This window comes from Schistocerca piceifrons, unplaced genomic scaffold, assembly GCF_021461385.2.
Source record: "Schistocerca piceifrons isolate TAMUIC-IGC-003096 unplaced genomic scaffold, iqSchPice1.1 HiC_scaffold_575, whole genome shotgun sequence".
NCBI lineage: Eukaryota > Metazoa > Arthropoda > Insecta > Orthoptera > Acrididae > Schistocerca > Schistocerca piceifrons.
The window spans coordinates 1-16055 of record NW_025728816.1 but is presented as its reverse complement, the minus strand read 5'-3'; the positions used below and the strand labels follow the sequence as shown (position 1 = coordinate 16055).

Sequence of the window (16055 nt, the reverse complement as noted above, 5' to 3'; positions counted from 1 at the left end):
AATAGCGAACAGAACAGCTGTGGGGCTCGACGGATCCTGTTCAATAGTGACGCTCGTCCGATGAAGGAGCAACGCTGCGGCTTTCATAGCAAAATGAATGAGCCCGAGCCCACCCTGTTCGCGCGGTAAAGTACATGTTTCGTAAGACACCTTGAAAATATGTCCCCGCCACAGTAGCCAATAGACTGCCTGTGTTATGGCTCTGCCCAAATTCTTGGGTACCTGAAATAATTGTGCGAGGTACCAGGCTTTGCTGAGCAAGAAAACATTTATTAAAATCACCCGCTGTGTTAATGCAAGGGTGCGAGTAGCGGACAGGCTAGCCATAGCACGTATGCCATTTAAGACAATACGCCAGTTGTAGGACGCAGTCTGTAACAGATTGGCTTGAAAGCGAACACCCAAAATCTTGTGTTCCTGCTTCACTGTAAACCATGGGCGTTTGAAGCCACGTGTCGCTGCATAAATAGGCAGAAAAACCGTCTTACGGGTATTGATGCTCGCACCGGATGCACGTTCATACTGTGTAAGAACAGCGCGTATTGTATCAAAATCGGTAGCCGAGGACACCAAGAGGCCAAGGTCGTCAGCATAGGCGCGACAAACGTGCTTCTCATCCCCAATACGGATTCCCCTACAAACACTGTGCAACTTACGCAACAAAGGATCTAAGGAGATTGCGTAAAGCGCCATTGACAGAGGGCACCCTTGTTTGACTGAACAGCAGAGCGGAACAGGTTCCGACAAAAATCCATTGATACTAATCCGTGAGGTGGAATTTTTGAAAAGGTTAAAAATCATAGTTATATACTTTACACCGAAACCAAACTTCTGGAGCACTCGCCGGAGATATAGGTGGCTAACTCTGTCAAAAGCCATTGCAAAATCGATGGATAAAATGCCAAAAGGAATCCTATTCGTCGAAGCATAGGCAATGGCATCTCGGTATGTGGACACAGCACCATAGAGAGTGCGTTGAGGCACTGCACAGTATTGAAAGGGACTAATCAGTTTTTTCATGACCAGCTTCATGCGTGAGGAGACACATTTGGTGAAGAGTTTGTAGTCACCATTAAGAAGGGTGATGGGTCTAAGATTGCACAGTTTCCTGGCGACTGGAACCTTAGGAGCCAAGACCACAATCCCTTCCAGGAAGGACGCAGGAACATCCACACCATTTAAAATTTCATTAAAAACATCAGTCAGGGCCGAGCCAAACAAGTGCCAAAAATGCAAATAAAATTCCGGTGGCAACCCATCAGCGCCCGGTGATTTATTCTGGGAACACAGTTTTAGGACATCACTCACTTCGTCCACAGTAAAGTTTTCTGTGAGGCGACGGCGATCCGCTACGGATAAGACGTACGGAACGTCGTGGAGAAGCTCTGAAATCGCGGCAGTATCAGTGTATTTCTCACTGAAAAGTTCGATGAAGTGACGGTGGGCCTCGGCAAGAATTGCCGCCTGGCTATTAAGCCGCGCACCGTCAGCTGATTCCAGCTCTGTGACGTAACGTCGCTTCGCGCGCCGGCGTTCGCGCAGCTGATGAAACACGGAAGGCGCTTCATCAGCAAGCGCCCCGGGGGCTCGGCTCCGTACGACAGATCCGCGTAACGATTCCCTTTTCAAATCCAGAAGACGGAGTTTGATACGCCGAATTGTCGCCATCCGAAGAGCGGGATTAGTTGTGTGCAGGTGGATGGCATCATTTAAACAGCTCTCGTAAAAGTGCAATGTAGAACGCTCCCAGTGAGCAACATCCTGACCGAACTCCAGGATGGCCTTGCGTAATGCCGGCTTAACAAATTCGACCCACCAAGACAAAGTGGAGGCATATAGACTGCGATATTTTAGCACCCTCTGCCACACACGCACGATAACCGGCGCAAAATGTGGGTGTGAGAGATGTCGCACATTAAACTTCCATAATCGACTGGCGCGGGGTTTACCCGCCAATAGAGAATGAAAGCGGCAGACATACGCACAATGATCGGAAAAAATCACGGGGTGAACAGAGGAGTCCGTAAGACAGTGCTGTTTATCACGAGAAACATAAATCCTATCGAGCCGACTCCTTCCCGTGGGATAAAAGAAAGTAAAGCCCACGTCCCGCGGGTGTAAATAACACCACGAGTCAATTAAATTCATCTCAGTAACGAGCGTCTGTAATTCTAGGCATTTATAAGGCCGTGGCTCCTGATCTCTATCGTCCAGCACGCAATTAAAATCGCCGCCCATGACTACGGGCAGGTGGGGGCCCTGTAAAAGGTGACAAATGTCACTGCTATAAAACACACGGCGACGTGGCTGCCCGTCGGCACCAGAAGGGGCGTACACGTTAATATATCGTACGTTGTTGATCGTGCAGGCTACACCACGACCGTTAGGAATTGTAGCGACATTACTATAATCATGACCAACACGAATTAAAATGGCAGTACCACAATTACACTCGATATCAAAGTTCAAGAGCACTTGATAGCCCGGAATGGAGTGAAGTATATCTATCACAACCTCCTGCAAAAACACTACATCAGCAGCAATGTAATTTATAAAACCCACAAAACTTGCAAACTTCACAGGCGACTCCAACTTATTAAGATTAATAGTAGCCACAACTGATGGAGGGCTTGCTACCATAAACAACAGGGAAAAACAAAGAAAACAAATTAGACGACAGGAGTGGACCCACCCTCCTCCTCCATATCGTCCGCCCAGTCACAACGTTCAAACGGTGCAGCTGAAGTAGGCGGTTCTTGTGTGGGAGGTGCGGACGCGGAATCCTGTGAAGGGGGACGCGTGCGACGCTGGGGGGTGTCTTCCGCCTTACGCTTAACCGAAAGTTGTGCCGGGTTCGTTGCCTGAGACGTCGTAGTGTCCATTGCTAGATTTACATCAGAGTGGTGCAACATTTCCTTTAACTGCTGGACAACCTGTTCCCGCCTGTCTGCCGACACACTTGTCGTAGGCGCCGGCTGACTGCTCGCCACAGGACGCTGTGGACGACGCCCCGTCGCAACCGACGGCCGTGATTCGACTACGGGGCGGGGCAAGGGCTTGTGCGCCGGCTTTTGCACAGATTTTTGTTTTTGTTTTGACTTCGGACGGGGAACCTGCTTCCATTCCGGAGACGAGCTGCGTTCTCCGCGAGAAAAAGACCGTGTGTCTAAAATCCGCGAACTACTGGCACTGCGGAAGCGGTCAGTATTGCCACGCCTCTCCGAAACACTTTCACGCCTTGGCTTTGGTTCCTGTGAGGCAGGAGCCGCGTCCGGAACACCCTGAAGCACGGAGGTAGAAGGTGACGAATCCACAACAGCAACAGGGGGGGTAACCACCTGAACGGGTTCTGATCCGGTCCGCTCCGGAACTACTGGCCCAGCCGGAGGCGGAAGCAATACAGTAGCTACGGGAACTGACTGAGAAGAAACGGACATGTTTTGAACAGAATCAAGTCCGGTTGCAGTGGCATCGACATCCATCGCGACCGCATCAACTAAAGGCGTTGCCGTTTCTGCGGAACGTGCCGGTGAACGGGGAACACCTAACAACACGGCCGCGTACGACGCGTCGTCATCTTGCCCACGGGGCGGTAGCTGCACAGGGCGCCTACGCCGAGGACAATTTTGCCGAAAATGGTCGGTGGCATTGCAATAGGAACACGTTTGCGGCTGACCACTATACGAAATAAAAGCTCGGTGGCCGGCCATAACCAAAAACGAGGGAACGTGCTTCCTCACAATCATCTTGACACTACGGATACCGTTCTCAACCTGATATATGTAAGCGGACGACCACTTTTCCTTCGTAATCGACAAAACTGTGCCATAAGGCATAAGGCTACGAGCTATTGTCTCATTCCTAGTCTCAAACGGCAGATTGAATACCCGAACATTTCGAATACCAAATCCAGCATTCGACAGAGTCACATTGCTAATTGTCCCATCAGAGTGTTTGAATTTACGTACGCCACCGTTTTCACTGACAAGGGCGTCGCACAATTCCGGACATTTCAATTTTACAAACAAAGAGTTCAGGAACGCGTCTAATTGCAAGCCTAACACATCACTTTCAGGAATTTTCAAGTCATTTTTCATCCACGAATGAATTTCAAAAGCAGACGGTCGGGTTACGTTTCTATCAAACTCGCATTGGATATTATTTTCTCGGTCTTCGGAATCCATGTTAACTTACAGTTCAGCTGACTAGTGCAGCGAAGAAACAGTCACCGCGATGAACCGCCGCCGACCGCGAAGCACACGTAAACACCGCCCGACACGCCGGAGCGAGCGCGCGATGTGTTCGGGCCCACGACTCCGAAGAGACTGGTGCCTGAAACCAGCGCCTTAGACCGCTCGGCCACGCTACCTACGCGCCACGGCGGTCACAGGAGCTGCGTTCTTACCCACGAGACCACACCGCAATGGCACAAAAACGAGAAGTAAAAATTGGCAGCGGTGGGATTCGAACCCACGCCTCCGAAGAGACTGGTGCCTTAAACCAGCGCCTTAGACCGCTCGGCCACGCTACCTGCGTCAGTGTTCTTCGCTTTTGTGGAAACAGTGCGCGACACAGCTCCCTGTTCTGCTGCAACTGGCTGCTCATCCATTGCACCTCAAACAACTGCCCTTTTCGAATAGAGATTAACTACACAGGCAGCTGCCCGCGCTCTGGTGCGGCGGCATTGCGTGTTGATAATGAACTGGTAGTGCCACCTGCAGCCTGCGGAACATGAGTGAAAAATGAAGAGGGCACTGTGATTTCAAACACTGAGTCACAATCGTCACTGCAGCGACAGCAAGGCAAAACTTTAAAATTTGCCGTGACCAGGATTCGAACCTGGGTTATTGCGGCCACAACGCAATGTCCTAACCACTAGACGATCACGGCCACGGAAGCACCGCCGAGAGCAGTTCTCGCGACTGCAAGTGGCGATGCACAGCAAAGCTCAGCCCACACACCACTGTGTCTCCCCACAGCTGTGTCAGACGCGGTCTCCATTACATGTATACTGGCAAGCGAACGTGTCTGCGCTGTTAGGACACTAAGCAGTGTGGTTAGCTGCATTCAACCCCCGTGGCAATGTCTTGCAGTCCTCCAGCTCTGTTGACCACAGGTAGGTGCCTCGATAAGAGGTGGATACATGTCGCATCGCTCTCGCCGTCACTTGTCACCACGAATCGTACTTAACGTAGTTTTCTGCAAGCGTCAGCGGAGCGTCAGTCGAGCTAAGTCGGGACAAGTCGCATAAGAGGAGCAACAAAATGCGCATTTCCGGTACCGGGAATCGAACCCGGGCCTCCTGGGTGAGAGCCAGGTATCCTAGCCACTAGACCACACCGGATAACGACGCCAGGGCTCCTCCTGCGAACACAGCAAGCTATACACAATCTACTTGACGACAACGGCAAAAATTAGCGTTTCCACTTTATAGAACGTCGTGCTCTGGACACATTTCGTGGAGACGAACGCCAGCAATCGTGACACCAAACTGCGCCTGTGAATCCTGTCGTTGCACCACGCACTGTGCTGCTACGACAATTTAAGAAAGAGACGCTCACGGCTTGCCGCGCTGTTTTCGTCGCGGGTAATCAGTGCTACGGCTTCCGAGACAGAAAACATTGGCAGCGGTGGGATTCGAACCCACGCCTCCGAAGAGACTGGTGCCTGAAACCAGCGCCTTAGACCGCTCGGCCACGCTACCTACGCGCCACGGCGGTCACAGGAGCTGCGTTCTTACCCACGAGACCACACCGCAATGGCACAAAAACGAGAAGTAAAAATTGGCAGCGGTGGGATTCGAACCCACGCCTCCGAAGAGACTGGTGCCTTAAACCAGCGCCTTAGACCGCTCGGCCACGCTACCTGCGTCAGTGTTCTTCGCTTTTGTGGAAACAGTGCGCGACACAGCTCCCTGTTCTGCTGCAACTGGCTGCTCATCCATTGCACCTCAAACAACTGCCCTTTTCGAATAGAGATTAACTACACAGGCAGCTGCCCGCGCTCTGGTGCGGCGGCATTGCGTGTTGATAATGAACTGGTAGTGCCACCTGCAGCCTGCGGAACATGAGTGAAAAATGAAGAGGGCACTGTGATTTCAAACACTGAGTCACAATCGTCACTGCAGCGACAGCAAGGCAAAACTTTAAAATTTGCCGTGACCAGGATTCGAACCTGGGTTATTGCGGCCACAACGCAATGTCCTAACCACTAGACGATCACGGCCACGGAAGCACCGCCGAGAGCAGTTCTCGCGACTGCAAGTGGCGATGCACAGCAAAGCTCAGTCCACACACCACTGTGTCTCCCCACAGCTGTGTCAGACGCGGTCTCCATTACATGTATACTGGCAAGCGAACGTGTCTGCGCTGTTAGGACACTAAGCAGTGTGGTTAGCTGCATTCAACCCCCGTGGCAATGTCTTGCAGTCCTCCAGCTCTGTTGACCACAGGTAGGTGCCTCGATAAGAGGTGGATACATGTCGCATCGCTCTCGCCGTCACTTGTCACCACGAATCGTACTTAACGTAGTTTTCTGCAAGCGTCAGTCGAGCTAGGTCGGGACAAGTCGCATAAGAGGAGCAACAAAATGCGCATTTCCGGTACCGGGAATCGAACCCGGGCCTCCTGGGTGAGAGCCAGGTATCCTAGCCACTGGGTTGATCTTTCCACTCAGTTTTTTATTACAGAGGCCAAGCGGCTCTCTGACCGAACACGCTGAGCTACCGTGCCGGCGACCCACTAGACCACACCGGATAACGACGCCAGGGCTCCTCCAGCGAACACAGCAAGCTATACACAATCTACTTGACGACAACGGCAAAAATTAGCGTTTCCACTTTATAGAACGTCGTGCTCTGGACACATTTCGTGGAGACGAACGCCAGCAATCGTGACACCAAACTGCGCCTGTGAATCCTGTCGTTGCACCACGCACTGTGCTGCTACGACAATTTAAGAAAGAGACGCTCACGGCTTGCCGCGCTGTTTTCGTCGCGGGTAATCAGTGCTACGGCTTCCGAGACAGAAAACATTGGCAGCGGTGGGATTCGAACCCACGCCTCCGAAAAGACTGGTGCCTGAAACCAGCGCCTTAGACCGCTCGGCCACGCTACCTACGCGCCACGGCGGTCACAGGAGCTGCGTTCTTACCCACGAGACCACACCGCAATGGCACAAAAACGAGAAGTAAAAATTGGCAGCGGTGGGATTCGAACCCACGCCTCCGAAGAGACTGGTGCCTTAAACCAGCGCCTTAGACCGCTCGGCCACGCTACCTGCGTCAGTGTTCTTCGCTTTTGTGGAAACAGTGCGCGACACAGCTCCCTGTTCTGCTGCAACTGGCTGCTCATCCATTGCACCTCAAACAACTGCCCTTTTCGAATAGAGATTAACTACACAGGCAGCTGCCCGCGCTCTGGTGCGGCGGCATTGCGTGTTGATAATGAACTGGTAGTGCCACCTGCAGCCTGCGGAACATGAGTGAAAAATGAAGAGGGCACTGTGATTTCAAACACTGAGTCACAATCGTCACTGCAGCGACAGCAAGGCAAAACTTTAAAATTTGCCGTGACCAGGATTCGAACCTGGGTTATTGCGGCCACAACGCAATGTCCTAACCACTAGACGATCACGGCCACGGAAGCACCGCCGAGAGCAGTTCTCGCGACTGCAAGTGGCGATGCACAGCAAAGCTCAGCCCACACACCACTGTGTCTCCCCACAGCTGTGTCAGACGCGGTCTCCATTACATGTATACTGGCAAGCGAACGTGTCTGCGCTGTTAGGACACTAAGCAGTGTGGTTAGCTGCATTCAACCCCCGTGGCAATGTCTTGCAGTCCTCCAGCTCTGTTGACCACAGGTAGGTGCCTCGATAAGAGGTGGATACATGTCGCATCGCTCTCGCCGTCACTTGTCACCACGAATCGTACTTAACGTAGTTTTCTGCAAGCGTCAGTCGAGCTAAGTCGGGACAAGTCGCATAAGAGGAGCAACAAAATGCGCATTTCCGGTACCGGGAATCGAACCCGGGCCTCCTGGGTGAGAGCCAGGTATCCTAGCCACTAGACCACACCGGATAACGACGCCAGGGCTCCTCCAGCGAACACAGCAAGCTATACACAATCTACTTGACGACAACGGCAAAAATTAGCGTTTCCACTTTATAGAACGTCGTGCTCTGGACACATTTCGTGGAGACGAACGCCAGCAATCGTGACACCAAACTGCGCCTGTGAATCCTGTCGTTGCACCACGCACTGTGCTGCTACGACAATTTAAGAAAGAGACGCTCACGGCTTGCCGCGCTGTTTTCGTCGCGGGTAATCAGTGCTACGGCTTCCGAGACAGAAAACATTGGCAGCGGTGGGATTCGAACCCACGCCTCCGAAAAGACTGGTGCCTGAAACCAGCGCCTTAGACCGCTCGGCCACGCTACCTACGCGCCACGGCGGTCACAGGAGCTGCGTTCTTACCCACGAGACCACACCGCAATGGCACAAAAACGAGAAGTAAAAATTGGCAGCGGTGGGATTCGAACCCACGCCTCCGAAGAGACTGGTGCCTTAAACCAGCGCCTTAGACCGCTCGGCCACGCTACCTGCGTCAGTGTTCTTCGCTTTTGTGGAAACAGTGCGCGACACAGCTCCCTGTTCTGCTGCAACTGGCTGCTCATCCATTGCACCTCAAACAACTGCCCTTTTCGAATAGAGATTAACTACACAGGCAGCTGCCCGCGCTCTGGTGCGGCGGCATTGCGTGTTGATAATGAACTGGTAGTGCCACCTGCAGCCTGCGGAACATGAGTGAAAAATGAAGAGGGCACTGTGATTTCAAACACTGAGTCACAATCGTCACTGCAGCGACAGCAAGGCAAAACTTTAAAATTTGCCGTGACCAGGATTCGAACCTGGGTTATTGCGGCCACAACGCAATGTCCTAACCACTAGACGATCACGGCCACGGAAGCACCGCCGAGAGCAGTTCTCGCGACTGCAAGTGGCGATGCACAGCAAAGCTCAGCCCACACACCACTGTGTCTCCCCACAGCTGTGTCAGACGCGGTCTCCATTACATGTATACTGGCAAGCGAACGTGTCTGCGCTGTTAGGACACTAAGCAGTGTGGTTAGCTGCATTCAACCCCCGTGGCAATGTCTTGCAGTCCTCCAGCTCTGTTGACCACAGGTAGGTGCCTCGATAAGAGGTGGATACATGTCGCATCGCTCTCGCCGTCACTTGTCACCACGAATCGTACTTAACGTAGTTTTCTGCAAGCGTCAGTCGAGCTAAGTCGGGACAAGTCGCATAAGAGGAGCAACAAAATGCGCATTTCCGGTACCGGGAATCGAACCCGGGCCTCCTGGGTGAGAGCCAGGTATCCTAGCCACTAGACCACACCGGATAACGACGCCAGGGCTCCTCCTGCGAACACAGCAAGCTATACACAATCTACTTGACGACAACGGCAAAAATTAGCGTTTCCACTTTATAGAACGTCGTGCTCTGGACACATTTCGTGGAGACGAACGCCAGCAATCGTGACACCAAACTGCGCCTGTGAATCCTGTCGTTGCACCACGCACTGTGCTGCTACGACAATTTAAGAAAGAGACGCTCACGGCTTGCCGCGCTGTTTTCGTCGCGGGTAATCAGTGCTACGGCTTCCGAGACAGAAAACATTGGCAGCGGTGGGATTCGAACCCACGCCTCCGAAAAGACTGGTGCCTGAAACCAGCGCCTTAGACCGCTCGGCCACGCTACCTACGCGCCACGGCGGTCACAGGAGCTGCGTTCTTACCCACGAGACCACACCGCAATGGCACAAAAACGAGAAGTAAAAATTGGCAGCGGTGGGATTCGAACCCACGCCTCCGAAGAGACTGGTGCCTTAAACCAGCGCCTTAGACCGCTCGGCCACGCTACCTGCGTCAGTGTTCTTCGCTTTTGTGGAAACAGTGCGCGACACAGCTCCCTGTTCTGCTGCAACTGGCTGCTCATCCATTGCACCTCAAACAACTGCCCTTTTCGAATAGAGATTAACTACACAGGCAGCTGCCCGCGCTCTGGTGCGGCGGCATTGCGTGTTGATAATGAACTGGTAGTGCCACCTGCAGCCTGCGGAACATGAGTGAAAAATGAAGAGGGCACTGTGATTTCAAACACTGAGTCACAATCGTCACTGCAGCGACAGCAAGGCAAAACTTTAAAATTTGCCGTGACCAGGATTCGAACCTGGGTTATTGCGGCCACAACGCAATGTCCTAACCACTAGACGATCACGGCCACGGAAGCACCGCCGAGAGCAGTTCTCGCGACTGCAAGTGGCGATGCACAGCAAAGCTCAGCCCACACACCACTGTGTCTCCCCACAGCTGTGTCAGACGCGGTCTCCATTACATGTATACTGGCAAGCGAACGTGTCTGCGCTGTTAGGACACTAAGCAGTGTGGTTAGCTGCATTCAACCCCCGTGGCAATGTCTTGCAGTCCTCCAGCTCTGTTGACCACAGGTAGGTGCCTCGATAAGAGGTGGATACATGTCGCATCGCTCTCGCCGTCACTTGTCACCACGAATCGTACTTAACGTAGTTTTCTGCAAGCGTCAGCGGAGCGTCAGTCGAGCTAAGTCGGGACAAGTCGCATAAGAGGAGCAACAAAATGCGCATTTCCGGTACCGGGAATCGAACCCGGGCCTCCTGGGTGAGAGCCAGGTATCCTAGCCACTAGACCACACCGGATAACGACGCCAGGGCTCCTCCTGCGAACACAGCAAGCTATACACAATCTACTTGACGACAACGGCAAAAATTAGCGTTTCCACTTTATAGAACGTCGTGCTCTGGACACATTTCGTGGAGACGAACGCCAGCAATCGTGACACCAAACTGCGCCTGTGAATCCTGTCGTTGCACCACGCACTGTGCTGCTACGACAATTTAAGAAAGAGACGCTCACGGCTTGCCGCGCTGTTTTCGTCGCGGGTAATCAGTGCTACGGCTTCCGAGACAGAAAACATTGGCAGCGGTGGGATTCGAACCCACGCCTCCGAAGAGACTGGTGCCTGAAACCAGCGCCTTAGACCGCTCGGCCACGCTACCTACGCGCCACGGCGGTCACAGGAGCTGCGTTCTTACCCACGAGACCACACCGCAATGGCACAAAAACGAGAAGTAAAAATTGGCAGCGGTGGGATTCGAACCCACGCCTCCGAAGAGACTGGTGCCTTAAACCAGCGCCTTAGACCGCTCGGCCACGCTACCTGCGTCAGTGTTCTTCGCTTTTGTGGAAACAGTGCGCGACACAGCTCCCTGTTCTGCTGCAACTGGCTGCTCATCCATTGCACCTCAAACAACTGCCCTTTTCGAATAGAGATTAACTACACAGGCAGCTGCCCGCGCTCTGGTGCGGCGGCATTGCGTGTTGATAATGAACTGGTAGTGCCACCTGCAGCCTGCGGAACATGAGTGAAAAATGAAGAGGGCACTGTGATTTCAAACACTGAGTCACAATCGTCACTGCAGCGACAGCAAGGCAAAACTTTAAAATTTGCCGTGACCAGGATTCGAACCTGGGTTATTGCGGCCACAACGCAATGTCCTAACCACTAGACGATCACGGCCACGGAAGCACCGCCGAGAGCAGTTCTCGCGACTGCAAGTGGCGATGCACAGCAAAGCTCAGCCCACACACCACTGTGTCTCCCCACAGCTGTGTCAGACGCGGTCTCCATTACATGTATACTGGCAAGCGAACGTGTCTGCGCTGTTAGGACACTAAGCAGTGTGGTTAGCTGCATTCAACCCCCGTGGCAATGTCTTGCAGTCCTCCAGCTCTGTTGACCACAGGTAGGTGCCTCGATAAGAGGTGGATACATGTCGCATCGCTCTCGCCGTCACTTGTCACCACGAATCGTACTTAACGTAGTTTTCTGCAAGCGTCAGCGGAGCGTCAGTCGAGCTAAGTCGGGACAAGTCGCATAAGAGGAGCAACAAAATGCGCATTTCCGGTACCGGGAATCGAACCCGGGCCTCCTGGGTGAGAGCCAGGTATCCTAGCCACTAGACCACACCGGATAACGACGCCAGGGCTCCTCCTGCGAACACAGCAAGCTATACACAATCTACTTGACGACAACGGCAAAAATTAGCGTTTCCACTTTATAGAACGTCGTGCTCTGGACACATTTCGTGGAGACGAACGCCAGCAATCGTGACACCAAACTGCGCCTGTGAATCCTGTCGTTGCACCACGCACTGTGCTGCTACGACAATTTAAGAAAGAGACGCTCACGGCTTGCCGCGCTGTTTTCGTCGCGGGTAATCAGTGCTACGGCTTCCGAGACAGAAAACATTGGCAGCGGTGGGATTCGAACCCACGCCTCCGAAGAGACTGGTGCCTGAAACCAGCGCCTTAGACCGCTCGGCCACGCTACCTACGCGCCACGGCGGTCACAGGAGCTGCGTTCTTACCCACGAGACCACACCGCAATGGCACAAAAACGAGAAGTAAAAATTGGCAGCGGTGGGATTCGAACCCACGCCTCCGAAGAGACTGGTGCCTTAAACCAGCGCCTTAGACCGCTCGGCCACGCTACCTGCGTCAGTGTTCTTCGCTTTTGTGGAAACAGTGCGCGACACAGCTCCCTGTTCTGCTGCAACTGGCTGCTCATCCATTGCACCTCAAACAACTGCCCTTTTCGAATAGAGATTAACTACACAGGCAGCTGCCCGCGCTCTGGTGCGGCGGCATTGCGTGTTGATAATGAACTGGTAGTGCCACCTGCAGCCTGCGGAACATGAGTGAAAAATGAAGAGGGCACTGTGATTTCAAACACTGAGTCACAATCGTCACTGCAGCGACAGCAAGGCAAAACTTTAAAATTTGCCGTGACCAGGATTCGAACCTGGGTTATTGCGGCCACAACGCAATGTCCTAACCACTAGACGATCACGGCCACGGAAGCACCGCCGAGAGCAGTTCTCGCGACTGCAAGTGGCGATGCACAGCAAAGCTCAGTCCACACACCACTGTGTCTCCCCACAGCTGTGTCAGACGCGGTCTCCATTACATGTATACTGGCAAGCGAACGTGTCTGCGCTGTTAGGACACTAAGCAGTGTGGTTAGCTGCATTCAACCCCCGTGGCAATGTCTTGCAGTCCTCCAGCTCTGTTGACCACAGGTAGGTGCCTCGATAAGAGGTGGATACATGTCGCATCGCTCTCGCCGTCACTTGTCACCACGAATCGTACTTAACGTAGTTTTCTGCAAGCGTCAGTCGAGCTAAGTCGGGACAAGTCGCATAAGAGGAGCAACAAAATGCGCATTTCCGGTACCGGGAATCGAACCCGGGCCTCCTGGGTGAGAGCCAGGTATCCTAGCCACTGGGTTGATCTTTCCACTCAGTTTTTTATTACAGAGGCCAAGCGGCTCTCTGACCGAACACGCTGAGCTACCGTGCCGGCGACCCACTAGACCACACCGGATAACGACGCCAGGGCTCCTCCAGCGAACACAGCAAGCTATACACAATCTACTTGACGACAACGGCAAAAATTAGCGTTTCCACTTTATAGAACGTCGTGCTCTGGACACATTTCGTGGAGACGAACGCCAGCAATCGTGACACCAAACTGCGCCTGTGAATCCTGTCGTTGCACCACGCACTGTGCTGCTACGACAATTTAAGAAAGAGACGCTCACGGCTTGCCGCGCTGTTTTCGTCGCGGGTAATCAGTGCTACGGCTTCCGAGACAGAAAACATTGGCAGCGGTGGGATTCGAACCCACGCCTCCGAAAAGACTGGTGCCTGAAACCAGCGCCTTAGACCGCTCGGCCACGCTACCTACGCGCCACGGCGGTCACAGGAGCTGCGTTCTTACCCACGAGACCACACCGCAATGGCACAAAAACGAGAAGTAAAAATTGGCAGCGGTGGGATTCGAACCCACGCCTCCGAAGAGACTGGTGCCTTAAACCAGCGCCTTAGACCGCTCGGCCACGCTACCTGCGTCAGTGTTCTTCGCTTTTGTGGAAACAGTGCGCGACACAGCTCCCTGTTCTGCTGCAACTGGCTGCTCATCCATTGCACCTCAAACAACTGCCCTTTTCGAATAGAGATTAACTACACAGGCAGCTGCCCGCGCTCTGGTGCGGCGGCATTGCGTGTTGATAATGAACTGGTAGTGCCACCTGCAGCCTGCGGAACATGAGTGAAAAATGAAGAGGGCACTGTGATTTCAAACACTGAGTCACAATCGTCACTGCAGCGACAGCAAGGCAAAACTTTAAAATTTGCCGTGACCAGGATTCGAACCTGGGTTATTGCGGCCACAACGCAATGTCCTAACCACTAGACGATCACGGCCACGGAAGCACCGCCGAGAGCAGTTCTCGCGACTGCAAGTGGCGATGCACAGCAAAGCTCAGTCCACACACCACTGTGTCTCCCCACAGCTGTGTCAGACGCGGTCTCCATTACATGTATACTGGCAAGCGAACGTGTCTGCGCTGTTAGGACACTAAGCAGTGTGGTTAGCTGCATTCAACCCCCGTGGCAATGTCTTGCAGTCCTCCAGCTCTGTTGACCACAGGTAGGTGCCTCGATAAGAGGTGGATACATGTCGCATCGCTCTCGCCGTCACTTGTCACCACGAATCGTACTTAACGTAGTTTTCTGCAAGCGTCAGTCGAGCTAAGTCGGGACAAGTCGCATAAGAGGAGCAACAAAATGCGCATTTCCGGTACCGGGAATCGAACCCGGGCCTCCTGGGTGAGAGCCAGGTATCCTAGCCACTAGACCACACCGGATAACGACGCCAGGGCTCCTCCTGCGAACACAGCAAGCTATACACAATCTACTTGACGACAACGGCAAAAATTAGCGTTTCCACTTTATAGAACGTCGTGCTCTGGACACATTTCGTGGAGACGAACGCCAGCAATCGTGACACCAAACTGCGCCTGTGAATCCTGTCGTTGCACCACGCACTGTGCTGCTACGACAATTTAAGAAAGAGACGCTCACGGCTTGCCGCGCTGTTTTCGTCGCGGGTAATCAGTGCTACGGCTTCCGAGACAGAAAACATTGGTAGCGGTGGGATTCGAACCCACGCCTCCGAAGAGACTGGTGCCTGAAACCAGCGCCTTAGACCGCTCGGCCACGCTACCTACGCGCCACGGCGGTCACAGGAGCTGCGTTCTTACCCACGAGACCACACCGCAATGGCACAAAAACGAGAAGTAAAAATTGGCAGCGGTGGGATTCGAACCCACGCCTCCGAAGAGACTGGTGCCTTAAACCAGCGCCTTAGACCGCTCGGCCACGCTACCTGCGTCAGTGTTCTTCGCTTTTGTGGAAACAGTGCGCGACACAGCTCCCTGTTCTGCTGCAACTGGCTGCTCATCCATTGCACCTCAAACAACTGCCCTTTTCGAATAGAGATTAACTACACAGGCAGCTGCCCGCGCTCTGGTGCGGCGGCATTGCGTGTTGATAATGAACTGGTAGTGCCACCTGCAGCCTGCGGAACATGAGTGAAAAATGAAGAGGGCACTGTGATTTCAAACACTGAGTCACAATCGTCACTGCAGCGACAGCAAGGCAAAACTTTAAAATTTGCCGTGACCAGGATTCGAACCTGGGTTATTGCGGCCACAACGCAATGTCCTAACCACTAGACGATCACGGCCACGGAAGCACCGCCGAGAGCAGTTCTCGCGACTGCAAGTGGCGATGCACAGCAAAGCTCAGTCCACACACCACTGTCTCCCCCCACAGCTGTGTCAGACGCGGTCTCCATTACATGTATACTGGCAAGCGAACGTGTCTGCGCTGTTAGGACACTAAGCAGTGTGGTTAGCTGCATTCAACCCCCGTGGCAATGTCTTGCAGTCCTCCAGCTCTGTTGACCACAGGTAGGTGCCTCGATAAGAGGTGGATACATGTCGCATCGCTCTCGCCGTCACTTGTCACCACGAATCGTACTTAACGTAGTTTTCTGCAAGCGTCAGTCGAGCTAAGTCGGGACAAGTCGCATAAGAGGAGCAACAAAATG

General features: G+C 53.3%; 32 non-coding genes across 32 annotated transcripts; all 32 read right to left on the bottom strand.

The window, feature by feature from the left end:
* Positions 1-4449: 4449 nt before the first annotated feature.
* Trnal-aag lies at positions 4450-4531 on the bottom strand. Its single transcript has one exon. It is a non-coding gene; the product is annotated as a tRNA-Leu (tRNA).
* A 287-nt stretch (positions 4532-4818) lies between these two features.
* Positions 4819-4890, bottom strand: Trnah-gug. The gene has a single exon. It is a non-coding gene; the product is annotated as a tRNA-His (tRNA).
* A 382-nt stretch (positions 4891-5272) lies between these two features.
* Trnae-cuc lies at positions 5273-5344 on the bottom strand. The gene has a single exon. It is a non-coding gene; the product is annotated as a tRNA-Glu (tRNA).
* A 278-nt stretch (positions 5345-5622) lies between these two features.
* On the bottom strand, positions 5623-5704 carry Trnal-cag. Its single transcript has one exon. It is a non-coding gene; the product is annotated as a tRNA-Leu (tRNA).
* An 80-nt stretch (positions 5705-5784) lies between these two features.
* On the bottom strand, positions 5785-5866 carry Trnal-aag. The gene has a single exon. It is a non-coding gene; the product is annotated as a tRNA-Leu (tRNA).
* A 287-nt stretch (positions 5867-6153) lies between these two features.
* On the bottom strand, positions 6154-6225 carry Trnah-gug. Its single transcript has one exon. It is a non-coding gene; the product is annotated as a tRNA-His (tRNA).
* An 808-nt stretch (positions 6226-7033) lies between these two features.
* Trnal-cag lies at positions 7034-7115 on the bottom strand. Its single transcript has one exon. It is a non-coding gene; the product is annotated as a tRNA-Leu (tRNA).
* An 80-nt stretch (positions 7116-7195) lies between these two features.
* On the bottom strand, positions 7196-7277 carry Trnal-aag. Its single transcript has one exon. It is a non-coding gene; the product is annotated as a tRNA-Leu (tRNA).
* Positions 7278-7564: 287 nt separating this feature from the next.
* Trnah-gug lies at positions 7565-7636 on the bottom strand. The gene has a single exon. It is a non-coding gene; the product is annotated as a tRNA-His (tRNA).
* A 371-nt stretch (positions 7637-8007) lies between these two features.
* On the bottom strand, positions 8008-8079 carry Trnae-cuc. The gene has a single exon. It is a non-coding gene; the product is annotated as a tRNA-Glu (tRNA).
* Positions 8080-8357: 278 nt separating this feature from the next.
* Trnal-cag lies at positions 8358-8439 on the bottom strand. Its single transcript has one exon. It is a non-coding gene; the product is annotated as a tRNA-Leu (tRNA).
* Positions 8440-8519: 80 nt separating this feature from the next.
* Positions 8520-8601, bottom strand: Trnal-aag. The gene has a single exon. It is a non-coding gene; the product is annotated as a tRNA-Leu (tRNA).
* Positions 8602-8888: 287 nt separating this feature from the next.
* Positions 8889-8960, bottom strand: Trnah-gug. The gene has a single exon. It is a non-coding gene; the product is annotated as a tRNA-His (tRNA).
* Positions 8961-9331: 371 nt separating this feature from the next.
* Trnae-cuc lies at positions 9332-9403 on the bottom strand. Its single transcript has one exon. It is a non-coding gene; the product is annotated as a tRNA-Glu (tRNA).
* Positions 9404-9681: 278 nt separating this feature from the next.
* On the bottom strand, positions 9682-9763 carry Trnal-cag. The gene has a single exon. It is a non-coding gene; the product is annotated as a tRNA-Leu (tRNA).
* Positions 9764-9843: 80 nt separating this feature from the next.
* Positions 9844-9925, bottom strand: Trnal-aag. Its single transcript has one exon. It is a non-coding gene; the product is annotated as a tRNA-Leu (tRNA).
* Positions 9926-10212: 287 nt separating this feature from the next.
* Trnah-gug lies at positions 10213-10284 on the bottom strand. Its single transcript has one exon. It is a non-coding gene; the product is annotated as a tRNA-His (tRNA).
* Positions 10285-10666: 382 nt separating this feature from the next.
* Positions 10667-10738, bottom strand: Trnae-cuc. Its single transcript has one exon. It is a non-coding gene; the product is annotated as a tRNA-Glu (tRNA).
* A 278-nt stretch (positions 10739-11016) lies between these two features.
* On the bottom strand, positions 11017-11098 carry Trnal-cag. The gene has a single exon. It is a non-coding gene; the product is annotated as a tRNA-Leu (tRNA).
* An 80-nt stretch (positions 11099-11178) lies between these two features.
* Positions 11179-11260, bottom strand: Trnal-aag. The gene has a single exon. It is a non-coding gene; the product is annotated as a tRNA-Leu (tRNA).
* A 287-nt stretch (positions 11261-11547) lies between these two features.
* On the bottom strand, positions 11548-11619 carry Trnah-gug. Its single transcript has one exon. It is a non-coding gene; the product is annotated as a tRNA-His (tRNA).
* Positions 11620-12001: 382 nt separating this feature from the next.
* Trnae-cuc lies at positions 12002-12073 on the bottom strand. The gene has a single exon. It is a non-coding gene; the product is annotated as a tRNA-Glu (tRNA).
* Positions 12074-12351: 278 nt separating this feature from the next.
* Trnal-cag lies at positions 12352-12433 on the bottom strand. Its single transcript has one exon. It is a non-coding gene; the product is annotated as a tRNA-Leu (tRNA).
* Positions 12434-12513: 80 nt separating this feature from the next.
* Positions 12514-12595, bottom strand: Trnal-aag. The gene has a single exon. It is a non-coding gene; the product is annotated as a tRNA-Leu (tRNA).
* Positions 12596-12882: 287 nt separating this feature from the next.
* Positions 12883-12954, bottom strand: Trnah-gug. Its single transcript has one exon. It is a non-coding gene; the product is annotated as a tRNA-His (tRNA).
* Positions 12955-13762: 808 nt separating this feature from the next.
* Positions 13763-13844, bottom strand: Trnal-cag. The gene has a single exon. It is a non-coding gene; the product is annotated as a tRNA-Leu (tRNA).
* Positions 13845-13924: 80 nt separating this feature from the next.
* On the bottom strand, positions 13925-14006 carry Trnal-aag. Its single transcript has one exon. It is a non-coding gene; the product is annotated as a tRNA-Leu (tRNA).
* A 287-nt stretch (positions 14007-14293) lies between these two features.
* Trnah-gug lies at positions 14294-14365 on the bottom strand. The gene has a single exon. It is a non-coding gene; the product is annotated as a tRNA-His (tRNA).
* Positions 14366-14736: 371 nt separating this feature from the next.
* Positions 14737-14808, bottom strand: Trnae-cuc. The gene has a single exon. It is a non-coding gene; the product is annotated as a tRNA-Glu (tRNA).
* A 278-nt stretch (positions 14809-15086) lies between these two features.
* On the bottom strand, positions 15087-15168 carry Trnal-cag. Its single transcript has one exon. It is a non-coding gene; the product is annotated as a tRNA-Leu (tRNA).
* An 80-nt stretch (positions 15169-15248) lies between these two features.
* On the bottom strand, positions 15249-15330 carry Trnal-aag. The gene has a single exon. It is a non-coding gene; the product is annotated as a tRNA-Leu (tRNA).
* A 287-nt stretch (positions 15331-15617) lies between these two features.
* Positions 15618-15689, bottom strand: Trnah-gug. The gene has a single exon. It is a non-coding gene; the product is annotated as a tRNA-His (tRNA).
* Between the last annotated feature and the right edge of the window lie 366 nt (positions 15690-16055).